Source organism: Lepisma saccharinum, chromosome 15, assembly GCF_977018435.1.
Source record: "Lepisma saccharinum chromosome 15, izLepSacc3.1, whole genome shotgun sequence".
Classification (NCBI taxonomy): domain Eukaryota; kingdom Metazoa; phylum Arthropoda; class Insecta; order Zygentoma; family Lepismatidae; genus Lepisma; species Lepisma saccharinum.
This window is the reverse complement of record NC_139243.1, coordinates 41,944,979-41,959,964: the sequence shown is the minus strand read 5'-3', so window position 1 is coordinate 41,959,964 and position 14,986 is coordinate 41,944,979. Positions and strand designations below refer to the sequence as shown.

Below are 14,986 nucleotides of genomic sequence, written 5' to 3'. Positions count from 1 at the left end.
TTGTGAGTGTCCCTTCATCAATTTCATCTGACGATCACTCATCCTAATTGTCAGGATTAGCCAGAAGTGGAAGAAAAGTGACACTAAATAATAAAAATCAAATACAAAATTTAAATCTTATCCACCAGGAGGTACGATGGTTCCGTACCAAAGGATTAATTTTTCTCACATCTTTTACAAAAAAAAAATTGCTACAAGAATCTGACACATTGAGATAAATTAAGTTTTAAAACCAGGGTTCCTTGATTAAGTTTATTTAGTGTTTGAAAGTATTATGATTTATTATTTTATGTAATGAAAGTAAGCTAATACATATGATTTGAATGACTAAATTAATAATTATTAATTAGAGAAAGAGAAGGAAATTAACTAATTTGGAAATCAAATATCACTTATCCTTGAATTGTCTTCATCGTCTCGGTAACTAATGACAAATGTGCGTGTTACAACGTGGTTGATCTGAATCCAAATATGCCACACGTTCCAGTATTCTCCAGAGTGTACGTCAATGTATCTAAAGTTACATCATCCAAAAACACACTTGTATGTCCTTGTCACCACGTTCAAAAATACTGGTTTATGCAGCAAAAACACCAAGGGAAACTAAAACAATAACTTAGTGCAGCATTGTTCCTGGCAAAAAAAAAGTGGGGAATGAACACTGTAAAATGCACATTTGGATTGTCACATTTTTCTTCTCCCTTGTTACGAGGTGTTTCTTTTAAATCAACGTCCTCACCCTCACGGCCTGCCCTCACCCTCCTTCACCTGCAAAGTATTCTGGAGTGTGAACATCTCTGGATTATAGATCTGCACCTCTGCTCCTCCTCCCCCCTGCAACATCATCCTCACTGACAATGTGAAATCATATGCCGACATTTGACATACCACTTCCATTTTTGTACTTGACTTAGTGAGAACTATTGAGGTTGGCAACAGCCTAATAATGGATTTCTTCCACAGCATGTAGTCCGTTCTATAAAAGTACACTAATGCAAGAAAAATCACTGGGTTATACATTTTAAAATATATTAAAGGTTTCTGTTTATAATAATAGTACGTGATGATTGTATAAATTACAACCAATCACATGAGCAGCAAGAAAATAGTGCCAGTTTCGAACATGGCAACTTCTGTGCGTGCAGGAAGGTCTCCGTGAGTTTCTTTCAGAAATACAACCGTTTGAAAAGTGGTGAGAAGCAAGTTGTTCTTAATGTTTATGTGACGTTGAGTCGGTGGTATCCTCAGAAAGCACTGAAGTTGGTGTCCAAGTGTAGTTGTGTGTCGAGTCTTTTGTTTATGGTGTGATGAAAGAAAGGAAAACGACCGGGTAAGTTGTGAGTCCCACGAAGAAACCCATTGTTGCTGGCATAAACAAGTACACCAATTTTGAGATAAGCTCAATACAGCGCAAGGTGCATTTGTATTTTTTCAATCAAAGAGCTGTCCACTGTGGGTAAGATATTGGCAGATGTTAATAGTGATGATGGCCATCTCCCCGTTCGACGTGAAATCACCTCTTGTGGCACATTGAGTTCGTTTTTGGGAAGCAAATTTGACAGACGGCACTCATTGATATTGTTGTCTAGCGCCGAAAATGCCTCCAGTTAAAAAAGGAACTGCTGAATCAAGGTAAGAAAATACATTACTTGCATGAGACTTGGGTAATTAATGTGATTATTATCGTGTTATTGTTTTCCAGTGCAGGAGAAATGGAAAGAAATATAAATAATCTCTTTTTATTCCTCGGCTTCTCTTTGGTTAGCTTCTGCTAAAACTGGTGGTATATTTGTTGCACAAAGGAGAAAACAATACTCTGTATGTCAACTATGTCGGGCAATAATTTGGCGGAAGGGGCAGCAACAAAACCAAAAGGCTTGAATTTACTGAAACCATTTTCTCACTCTCTGATGCTCTTGAAACTTTTACTTTGGCCCTGCCATACTGAGAGACGAGGGGGAAGGCTGATCTGCTAAACTAGTGTCAGATAAATGGAACTTTTGACTAGAAAAATATATTCGTTCTTCAACAAGAACATGTTTTAATCACTTGTCGAAAATTTCTTATACTTCAGTGTGTAGATCTATCAGTTAAAATAGGAACATGTTTTTCCATGTTACGTAAAATTAAAGGTCGGGTGAAGTGCCAGTGAGCAGCATATGATGGCCACGGCATTCACGAACAGCCGACATGTAGTGATACGTTTCTCAAAGTGAGACTGTTTGTTTACAGAGGGTCGTAAGGTTCGTGATTCTGACTTTATAATATGCACCTTCAATCAGTCATCTTCCTTGATTTAGTGAAATCAATTTATGCTGTTAGAAATAGCCTCATTCTGAGGAAATTAACATAGTATGGTACCTTTTTTGTTCCAGCCAGATGCTAAGGGTAAATGAGGCCTGGATACAGTTTACCTACGTACCCGAGCACCCAACATGTTGCCTCATCTTAAAGGCAACTTGTTAATTAGCAACCACCCCTTTCCTTCCAACTTCCACAAAGGCTCTACATATTTCAGGAGAGGAATAAATTTTTACCATTGCCTATGGTGCGGGACTTTTCAGACACCCTGTAGATATTGTCAATTGTAGGGGTCTGGTGTAAAACATGGTAAATGACATTGTGGTCATTTTTGAGTTACAAAGTAAACTGTGCCATCCTTCAATTTTCAAGTGAAATTGCCATGTCATACAATTTGTATTCGTCTCAGTGAAGCCTTCTGAAATTGTTTAACACAACACGAAAACAATTTATCTACATTATAGCTTCTAATAACCTTTTTCTTAATGAACTCAGAAATTACCAAAATGTCACTTACCATGTTTCACACCCGAGCCCTTCAATTAGTAAACTTATGTTTGTCAAAAGTGTGAATATATTGGTTTTATATATTATGTACTGTATGTATATTTAACTCCCGCCAAAACCTGCAATCGTAGTCCTTAATTATATTCACAGAGATGCCATTTTATTCTTGAATTAGTTTGATCATGCTATCAGAAAGTATATTCATATTAACTTTTTATCAATACCGATATACTACTGATATAAAATGTACTGACACCTATATAATCAATATTCTACTGAACCAACATAAAATTGCAAATGTTCCTTGAAGAACGTGAATGGTTAATCAGGGTGGCTACTCACCAGGAATTCCTTGAATTCTGGGAATTATGTGTGAATTATTGGCTCCGGGAATTATGCGTGAATTCTACTTGAATTATTGTCAGTAGATGTGAAAAATTACAACTTGTATTATTCCGAATCCTATTCACATTTTATGCAAATAAAGATTATTTTTGTAAAATTTTCTTAGTCTTATGAAGTTTATAACCATAGTTAAAGGGTGGCGGGAGTCAACCCTGGGTGCCGAACAATCTAAATGGAAATAAGTTGTAACATATTGACTGATTTACGCACAGAAAGGCTAATCGGCACTGCACCTACAGTTTAAAGTGGGATCCAAACCACTGTGCATGTGCCTCCACTGGGTATCAATCCCGTGACCCCTTGATCACATGGCGACAACGTTACCACTACACCATCGGGGAGGCATACAAGTTGTAAAAGAGAGAATGCATTGGCGTCCCATGAAATTATTTGCACCCTATAAAATCAATATTGATTTCAGCCTGAAAAAAAAATATCAAAAATTGTCTTGCTCGCTTCGCTCACATTCTTTCATTGTTCTCCATAATGCATTGTATCGTAAATTATCAGACAGAGAAATAACACTTGTTTTAATTAATTTTGTTTTAAAGGAACAAACAATTATTTTGAGGAAAGGGACCGTGCACATTTCAGAGACAATTTATGTAATTTTTGCTGTTGGTTTATTGTGAGATGGATGAATTGGTTGTGTAATGTATTTAAATAATATATGTTATATATAATATGTATTAAGGAAACTTTGAATACGTACACAATTTAGTGTCCACGTTGCTCCATGTTGCATATATGTGAAACATATATCGTGCATATATTTGGAATGCATTTATCAAGCATTTTCTGTCTCAAAAATAGCTTGTGTGCTTGTTTTTCATTATGAAATAGAACGTGTTGAAAAAATAATTGAAATCGTTTGTTCGAACAGAAATGCTTTAGCACCAACTTCTACCCCCTTTTTGCATAATTTACGAAGATAATAACGTCTTTGATACTACTACTACTACTACTACTAATTATAATAATTATAATAATAGTAACAATGTTGGTCCCAGCAGGTTCGAATCCTGACTCGGGCATGGATGTTTGTGACTGTGCATTCATCAATTTCATCATATCACTCATCCCATCTTCGCAAATTAACCAAACGTTGCACAAGAAGCAAAGTAAAATAAAACAAATCAATAACAATAATTATTATAATTAAAATATTATTAACACTATTATTATTATTATTATTATGTTTATCCTGGCACTTTCTCCCCACCTGCCCAGACAGAAATTCGTGTTTGCGACTCTGATTGTAAATAGAAACTCAGCACCTTAAATTAAATATTTTAATTATATTACGTATACAGTTTAATTGAATTATAATTTTTTTATGTTTGAATCACATGGACCCTTTATATTATTAAGATATTTGTGTGTGGATGTTGAGAGGCGGCAATACGTAAGGTTGAAATAGAGAGAGCATCTGCTTGAATTTTTGAAAAGTTCGCCTTGAAAACTGAGAATTATACTTGAATTTCATCATGGTCGTAGAGTACCCACCCTGTTAATTCACCTCCTTTATTAATCCATGAAAGCAGGTCACTGCAATTGATTTTGTCTTTGAAAAACAAACTGCTCATTTAAACATTTGCTTTAATAAACTATGACATGAATTGTGGTTTTATTCATAAAAATAACAACAACATGGTATAATATTTCACTAAAAATCAGGCTATTTATACATATATCAGATCTGCAAAATTATCAGTAAAATTACCTGTACACTGATATGCTTACATCTAATAATAATAAAAGGCAATTGTGATATGGCTATGAGAGTAAATTGAGGAGGCCTTTGTATAATCTACTTAAGCACTCTGGGAAAAGAATAGAATTCTGAAAATATATTTAGAGTTCATGTGGGAACCCTGTATTCATTTTTTATCTTTTTAACAACTCATCCGTCACTTTTACAACAGATAATGTTTCACAAAACTTCTTGTTTGTATCAACTGACCGAATTTAGTCCATAATACTGTCTTTTTTTTCAGTCAATTGGATCCCATTTTACTGTAATGTACTGAAAATAATACATACACCTCGCATGTGTAGACCTTTTCAAGCATGTGCTTTCCAAACTTGCCTCAATGGAAAAAGAAAAGAAAAAGCCTACACCTTGAGAACTAACTAAGTGTCGTAAAGATATGAAATCTGTTTTGTTCTTTGTAGTGACACGGCTTTCAGAGCAGGTGAAATTTATATATTGTACATTTCTCCAAAAGTTACTTGACCGTCCTGAAAAATTTCTAAGTCCAGAAATTGTTAATTTGGCAACATAGCTCTTGGGAACGAGCAGAGAGAAACCCTGTGGTGAAAGATCCACATTCTTCTTTATAACATGAAGTCAGAAACTATATTCGCCCAACATATTAATACCGTACATAACGGAAAACTCAAGTATGAGAAATAATTTAAGAGAATACTTGTGATTCGTCATGTTAAAATTGGAATCAGAGATACTGTTGTGAGGTTGAAAACACTGCATTCGCTCGTGGTTCACCTGGAGGAAATCGCTGTCAAGTTTGAACACAAAAGGGAATGCAAATAATGTATTTGTTTCTTTTTCCTGGCACTAACATTCGTCAATTTGGATCAAAAAATACCTAAATTGTTGTCATATTCCAACAGATAGTATTTGGTCAAACAAGGAATGTGCTGACTATGGCTCGGAAGTTGATGAAGAATCATCTTCTTTTCTGAGCCTACACAACAATGCTAAACCGAATATCAGTCCGTTTGCCTTCAGCTAGAACCAGAAAACCATAAATTCTTTGCGTTTTACAGCCTTCCTTTGGTTTTTAGGTCATTTTCAGTAGTTTTGCTTTTTTTATTACATTTTACTTCATTTTATGGCTCATTTTTCTCCTTCTTGTTTTGTGAATTTTAAGTGCATTTGCTTGCATAACTTGTAGATTTAAATTTGCTGACATGGTCCTTTAGCAAGGTCATCATTAAACGAATATATGGTCAATGGAAAAGCACAACTATCATCTTCAAGTTTGGCAATGCATTAAATAATTAATTGTGATAAATTTATTTTTCCTACACCAAACTTAATATACGTTGTCTGAACCCTACTTTGAGATTCCCTTGCTACCTCTGTTATCGCTTAAATCTGTGTTTTTAAAATAAAATTAGTCACAATATTAAAGAAGAAATAAACTTATGTATTTCAGTTATTTACTAAACTCCATGCTCATCGTTTCTGATGCCACACTTACAAAAAAAAAAAAAAAAAAAAAAAAAAGATGTTTGGATTTGAATCCGCGACCCTTAATTGTTAGGAAAAATTTATTTGTGAAGCGAGTACTTTACCAATACTCTATCACATCGCTTCTAGCAAATGCTTTGAATGGTGTTGATGATTGCTCAACCATCTTTCTATGCGACGAAGACATTTTCGCTGCAAATTGCAAGGTTCCTTAATTTCCGCTCATTGCACAGTACTTTGCAAGGTGTTGTTATATTTAATTTACATAAGCTATTCGTAGTTATGCCCTTTTGTGTTCAAACCTGACAGCGATTCCCTCCAGGTGTACTACGAGCGAGTGCAGTGTTTCCACCCTGCCGAAACGTGAGTGACTTTCTGGATAGCCCTCATAGTTTCTGACTTCATATTATAAAGAAAAATGTAAATCTCCCACCACAGGGTTTCTCGCCTAGTAGATGACCTGCAGTAAAGTTGGCTACTCTCTGCTCGTTCTCAAGAGCTATGTTGCTAAATTAACGATTTCTGGACTTAGAAAACCTTCAGTGTGGTCAATTAGAAGACTTTCAGGGCGGTCAAGTAACAATTGGAGAAGTGTACCTCCCAATAAGGACAGCTAAAGGAAGAAGAAGAAAGTCTATATTTTTTTTTTAAATAAAAGGTGTATTTGGCATGCTCCTGTGCTACATTTTAAAAGTAGCTTCGCTACAGGTACAGCTACTTTTTAAAAAATGTAGCTTAGCTACAGACACAGCTACACTTAGCAAAAAGTAGCTCGCTACGCTACTCCTGTTCGCTACTTTTCTGCTACCTTTTCATTAAAAAAAATATGGTTATTCAAAAGAAGCCCCTAGCAGTTGTACAAAAAATAGATTCCATTATTTATTATTATGATACCCATCATTCTATCATTTTGATGTCAGTGTTGGCTTCAGTTAGTGTATTTTTGTTTGTTTGTTTATTTTTGACACACACATACACACGCACACACACACGCACACGCACACACACACACACGCACACACACACACACGCACACACACACCTGTTTGTCTACCCTACCATGCGAGGACATGAGCAGATCACATACAATACGAGGACATGGCTCAACTGCAATTAGTAGCGCTCAAGAAAGACGTTTTATTGAGATGAAACACCACGCGCGTCGGCATACTCAATGGCTAAATAATAACGAAGATATGACAACTTTTCTCCTTACAGGCATGTAACAGACATTACGAGGACGGTCCTCTAACTGTTGGTCATCTGTATAACCAAATGTACACCTGTGTTTTGTGTGCACAGGTCCTCGCATCGCACATAATTCTATCAACGATGCGAGGACATTGATGTCCTCGAACTGTAGATTCGGCAACAAACGAAGTGAGGACCTGAGTGTATGTATGTTGCCGCAGCTGGTGCACCACAGGGGGCAGGGAGAGGGTCGGATAAGGAGGGATGTGGGTATCGCGAAGGGAACTGTTCTAAATGAAAGCCATATGTTTCCTTCTTTGAAGTAAACCGTGTTGCGGTTAGCAAACTTACAACTTAAAAAGACTCCTGAGGGTCTGGGTTCCATTTTAGAAACAATGCCAGAAATGGAATTTCTGATCCAAGAAAAAAAGTTGTCCAGGTAGTTTTACTGAACCTTCTCAGAATGTATAACGTGATACTGTTTCTAATTATAGTCTAATTTAATATAATTCATCTTATGTAATAAATTGTATCTCTCTTTTAATCGTACTTGCAAGCAGCCCCCTTTCTCTAGGGATGGCCAAAAAAATCCGCATTCGGAGAATTTGAAATCCGGATTCGGAAAATATAATATCCGGATTTCGGAGAGAATCCTGATTTCAGAGCGAGAAGAATGCCGGAAGCAAGACAGGTTCTGGAATGATAACGGATTACAGAGAGAAAGCAAATTTTGGAGGGAAACTGATTTCGACCCATATTTTCAATAATTGTTAGCTATTATGTGAGTTGGCACCTGGCAATATTGTTTACTCTGTTTTCCGGGCAATAGCCTGTGCAGTATTTTGCTTGTTCTATGCTGTGCTATATTACTGTCATCCCGCGCAGAAAAAGTATGAAGATTGTCATGTTTTTTTTACTGTGTTCTGTACATTTTCTTGAGAATATAGTGAAAAGGATATTAGCAGCGAGTCTTTTATTTCTCGATCCAACATTTATTGGCGACCGTGACAGGACCTGTTTTTCTTTCTGTGTTGGACCGGAGAAGAAGTAAGTGCAAATATCGCAAAAATGTCAACGGACATTGATCGTCTCAAGAAAAGCCGTGCAGTGGCTAGGTCAGCTTTTACACGTGTTTCGGAGAAGATTGCAAATGAGTTAGCGATGCAAACTCCGGACAGGAATGTTATTCAAGCAAATATCCAGTTGCTTGAAAATAAGGCAAGTGATCTGCATGCAGCTGACCTAACTGTTTTTGATTTGATGTTGGAATCTGGTGCTAGTGAAAATGAGTTAGGGAAAGAACAGTCAGTGTCGGATGATTATCAGTGTTCGTTCAACAAGCGACGTATTGAAGTGTCGAACTTTTTGAAGTTGTCGGAAGGAAACTGCTGTCAAGGCGAGTCGTTTTCGGAAGTAAAGAATCGAAGATTCAAGTTACCTAAAATCGAACTGAAGAAGTTTGGAGGGGACTTGAAAGAGTGGTTACATTTTTGGGGACAATTCAAGAAGATCGATGAAGATGATACAATTCCTGCAGAGGACAAGTTTCAGTATTTGATACAAGCGACAATTGAAGGTTCTCGTGCACGCCAGCTTGTGAACAGTTTTCCACCAACAAAAGAAAATTACCCGAAAGTTGTGCAGTCCATGAAATCACGTTTTGGTCGCGATGATATGCTCGTGGAAGTGTACGTGCGTGAACTGCTAAAATTGGTGTTACAAAAGGTGTTGAACCGTCAAGAAAAAATTTGTTTGAGCACTTTGTATGACACACTGGAGTCCCAACTTAGAGCATTAGAATCGATGGGTGTTACCAGCGACAAATATGCAGCAATGCTGTTTCCATTGGTGGAGTCCAGTCTCCCAGAGGATTTGATGCGTGTGTGGCAGAGAAGAACATTGTCTGCTGCTGAGGAAAATAATGAGACAACACCGACCGGAAGAATGCAGTCCTTGATGTCATTCCTGCGATCTGAAGTGGAAGGAGAAGAACGAATCAATCTTGCAGCAGCTGGGTTTGAATTGGATGGTGCAGCAGTGAAAGTTTGGAAGAAAAGGTGTTCTCCACCGTGTCAGCCTATTATCCCCAGTGCGACAGATTTGTTGAGTGTCAGTGGTGGTAGGGAGAAAAGTTGTGTGTTCTGTGGTGGTAAGCACAGTTCATATGATTGCTTTAAAGCCCAGAAAATGTCTCTCTCTGAAAGACAGAAGGTTCTAAAAGATAAAAAGCATTGTTTTGCATGTTTAAAATTTGGTCATTTTTCGAAGAAGTGCAAGGCCAATTTGAAATGTATTGTTTGCAAGAAAAAGCATGTTGTATTGATGTGTCCTAATATTTCAGACAAAGATAATGATTCTGACCATTATTCTGAAGGCAAAGAATCAAATGCTGAGGTAAACAATACACTGATAAACCAACTTGAAAATCCGCATGTATTCATGCAGACATTGGTAGTAGATTTGAAAGGTAACTACAATAGGAGCAGGAATGTGAGAGTTCTTATTGACACAGGTTCACAAAAATCGTATATATCCAAATCTCTTGTAACAGATATGGGTTATAACTCCATTGGCAAACAAAGTTTGATACATTCGCTATTTGGTGGTACCATGTCTAGTCCTTGTAATCATAATGTTTATAATGTTAAGGTATGTAGCATTGAGAGAGAATATTCGTGCACATTTGATGTTCTTGATCAAGATACAATATGTGGTGAGATTCCTTATGTAACACCAGGTGTTTGGTTAAATGAGCTGAACAAAAGTCAAATAAGGTTAACAGATACTGGTAAGATGAAAGGTCCAGTTGAAATTCTTATTGGTGCGGATGTTTGTGGTAAATTACTGACTGGCCATGTTGTGAAATTAAAGTGTGGTTTAGTGGCTGTGGAAACTCAGCTGGGATGGACACTTATGGGTAAAGTTCCAGGTGAAAACAGAAAATCAGATACAGCTTTGTTGGTATCGAATTTACATGTTGGTGAAGCCGTAGCTGATCTGTGGGAACTGGATACCATAGGAATCAAGGATCCCATTGCCAAGAAGTCTGCGGAAGAACACACACGGGCTGTCAAAGAACAATTTTTGCAGACACTGACATTCAATGCTGAAGGAAGATATGAAGTACAGTTACCATGGAAGGAAGATTGTTCGCCTCTCCCCACCAATAAAGATCTAGCAGAGAAACGACTTTGGTCAACTACACAGAAGTTGAAACAAGAACATCTGTTGCAGAGTTACGATGAAGTACTACAAGAATGGTTGTCCGAGGGAGTCATTGAGGTGGTTCCAGAGGATGAAACAGAGAATTTTGGCCATTACTTACCCCATCGACATGTAGTGAAAGAGAGCAGTAACACGACAAAAATTAGACCAGTGTTTGATGCTTCTGCTAAAGTAAAAGGACACCCGTCTTTGAACCAATGTTTAGAACCTGGACCCAACTTGATTGCTCTTATTGCTGATATTTTACTACATTTTCGGAAAGGAAAAATTGGAGTTATAGCAGATATTAAACGAGCTTTTTTACAAATTGCTGTACACCCTAAAGATAGAGACTACCTGAGATTTCTCTGGTGGCATGATATTAATACTGGAACGGTTCAAGAATTCAGACATACTCGTGTAGTGTTTGGTGTTACGAGCAGTCCATTTCTGTTGGGTGCTGTTATTGAACATCATTTGGATCAAGCATTGCAGAGTTGTCATTTCGGGAAGGAAGACTTAGCTTATACAGAAGATAGTATTTTAAAATTACGAGGTTCCTTTTATGTGGACAATTGTGCCACCAGTGTAGACATACACAAAAATCTCCATAAATTTATAAGAGAATCGCGTGCAGTTATGGCTGAAGCAGGTTTTGACCTTAGAGGGTGGGAGTATTCAGTCCCTCAAAGGGTTGATGAGGACATTAGCCCTACTTCAGTGTTAGGACTCAGTTGGAATCCTCAAGCCGATACATTTACAGTTAATTTTGACATTGAAGATGTTGAGCTCAAGACAGTTTCGAAACGTGTGATATTATCTGTAGCACACCGTATATTTGATCCTATAGGTTTTACTTGTCCCGTGACTCTTCTACCAAAATTGTTACTTCAGCAGACTTGGGCAGAGGGGCTCGGATGGGATGAGCAAGTTAGTGAAGAAATAAGAAGACAGTTTTTAAACTGGGTACGAGAATTGCCGATGTTAAAAGAGGTAAGGATACCCAGAAGTTTCATGGGCTGGGATTATGAATCCAATGAACTTAACTCTATGAGCATTCACGTGTTCTGTGATGCTAGCAAAGTGGCATATGCATCAGCAGTTTTCATGAGGGTTGACACAAGGAGAGGTGTTAGCGTACAATTGATTGAGGCAAAGGCACGAGTGGCTCCAAAGAATAGTACAATTCCTCGGCTAGAATTGCTTGCCGCAATGGTGGGAGCAAGGCTAGCAACCAGGATTCGCGAACATTTGAATTTAAAAGATAACTCCATTATCTTTTGGACTGATTCTTCTACGCTGCTGACTTGGATTCGACGAGAAGGAGTTTGGGGAGTATTTGTTGGGAACAGAGTTAAAGAAATTAGAAAACTCTCTGATCCCAGTGCATGGAAATATGTACCCAGTGAAATGAATCCAGCTGATTTTCCTTCAAGAGGTTGTGATGCAAGGCAGTTGTTGAGATCCTTATGGTGGGAGGGACCTCATTGGTTGAAAGGAGATCCGTGTAAGTGGCCACCGATGGAGTTTCTTATCAACAAGGAGGAAGTTGACAGAGAAAGAAGGAACGTGCTACCTTCATCAACGATGCTTAGTATGAAAGCTCAAGATGCTGAGTCTAGATGGTATTACAGATATTTCTCTAACTATAACCAAGTGATTAGACTCATTGGATGGATCAAAAGATTTTTGTATAATAGTAGAAATTCGCAGACTCATAGATCTGGAGATCTTGGTGTTCGCGAACTTCAGGAAGCAGAAAATGCAGTATTAAGACTAATACAACAAGAAGCATTCCGAGCAAAGGATGACAAATCCCTTTCCTCTTTGTGCACATATGAAGGCAAGGACAAGATTATTCGTTTGAAAACCAAAATTATTGCCAGAGAAGATACTGAAAATTTCAGGCTTCCCATAGTTCTTCCAGCACAACATCCAGTCGTTAAATTGCTGATAATGTATTGGCACAAGAAAGCGTGTCATGCAGGTGTAAACATATTACTAAGTATTTTAAGAGAGAACTTCTGGATCCTTCGTGGTAGAAGAACCGTACGTTCAGTGCTCTCGAAATGTGTTACTTGCAGGAGACACGCAGCCAAACCAATCCAAGCTCTTCCAGCACCATTGCCAGCTGATCGAGTTAGAGATGCTAATGTATTTGAAGTAACAGGTGTGGACCTTGCAGGACCTGTTTATCTTAAAGATGGCAAAAAAGCATGGATATGCCTTTTTACATGTGCAGTATATAGAGCTATTCACTTAGAGTTAGTTACTTCTCTATCAACTGGGATTTTTATCCAGGCGTTTAGACGATTCGTGTCAAGGCGAGGCAGACCCTCTGTAATCTACAGTGATAATGGTACCAATTTCAGAGGAACTGAGAATGCATTTATGACACTCGATTGGAAGAAAGTTGAAGAATATTCCACAGCTCAGCGAATCCAGTGGAAGTTCATTCCACCCAGTGCAGCCTGGTGGGGTGGTTTCTGGGAGAGATTGGTTCGTGTCCTGAAGGGTCTGTTGAAAAGAACACTCGGAAAATCAGTTTTGTACTACGAAGAAATGACAACAATCCTCTGTGACTGTGAAGCCATAATTAATTCACGCCCACTTACCTACATGTATGAAAGTGAGACAGAATTAGTTCCTCTAACACCTGCTATGTTCTTACAAGAAATCAGGGAGACGGGTGTACCTGATTGTGACCATGTGGATTCTTCAATGCTCAACAATCGTCTCCGTTACTGTCAGAAGTTGAGACAAGATATCAGGCATCGTTTCAGGAATGAGTATCTTGGACAGTTAACGCAAAAGGCCATAAACAGAGCATGTGGGTCTGTCAGGGTAGGAGATATTGTGTTGATTGGTTTTGACAATATGAAAAGATATAATTGGCCATTGGGTTGTGTAACTGAGATTCTTCCAGGTAAGGATCAAGTGACAAGATTGGTACGTCTGAAAACTTGCCATGGTGAACTACTTCGTCCTGTACAGAGATTGTATCCATTGGAGGTGACTGCAGTGGAGGGTGAAGCAATGAAGAGTTCATTACCTAAACCACAAACCAAAAAGAAAAATCAGAAAGACGTTCTCCCTCCCACTGAAACCAAACCTTGTACCACACGTAGTGGGAGAGAGATAAAATTACCTAAGAAACTATTATTGTTTGATATGCCAACTCAGGTGGGAGGATGTTAGATATTATGTGAGTTGGCACCTGGCAATATTGTTTACTCTGTTTTCCGGGCAATAGCCTGTGCAGTATTTTGCTTGTTCTATGCTGTGCTATATTACTGTCATCCCGTGCAGAAAAAGTATGAAGATTGTCATGTTTTTTTTACTGTGTTCTGTACATTTTCTTGAGAATATAGTGAAAAGGATATTAGCAGCGAGTCTTTTATTTCTCGATCCAACAATAATTGTCTCATGAATTTAACAATATACTCTAATCTACCAACCCAATATCAGACTGTCTTCCACGTAGTACACCATGGACTGCATTTAGCAGACTAACGAAACTATGGCGTCTGGACTCACAGCCAGTACAATCCTACGTGGAGCTTTTTTGTGGTTTTGTGATCTGCCCATGTGTGTTTGTGATTGTACTTTCGTCTGCTTCATCTTATCACAATTCATACTCAATGGAGCAATTGAAGGGCATCAGGGAAGGGACACATAAATGAGAGAAGTAGGGAGGCCATATCAAGATTCACACAGGAAAGATAGATTGATTGAGTTGGTGTTTTAAGTCCACTTTATGCACAGTAAGGCCAATTGGGACTGGACCTACATTTAAAGTGTGATCCGACAGGAGAGATAGGAATGATAGCCAAGAGGCTTTACAACAGGTGACGGACGACATCGGTTACTTTTGCAATCTATCAAAATATCGCCCTTGTGCAACTGCTACGACAGTTATGGAGTCATCGAGCAATGTGGGCATGTTTGGCGGAAAGAAAGAACTGTTGTACAATACTACTGCACATTGCTTTTCAGTTAGCCAACTATTCCTCTTTCTCAGTTTGGAATTAGCTGCAAACATAGTCAGTAGACTTAGTTACGTACTATTTAAACATTTAAAATAAGCGTGAGCCAGGATGGATCGAATTCGAAATCTGGATTCCATTCAAAATCCGGATTCCCTCCGAAATCCGGATTCCC

At 38.1% G+C, this 14,986-nt stretch overlaps 1 protein-coding gene across 2 annotated transcripts in view; it reads left to right on the top strand.

Moving 5' to 3' along the window:
• The window catches only part of LOC145999689 (uncharacterized), a 278,774-nt gene that overhangs the window by 76,767 nt on the left and 187,021 nt on the right, over positions 1-14,986 (top strand). The window lies entirely within an intron of this gene.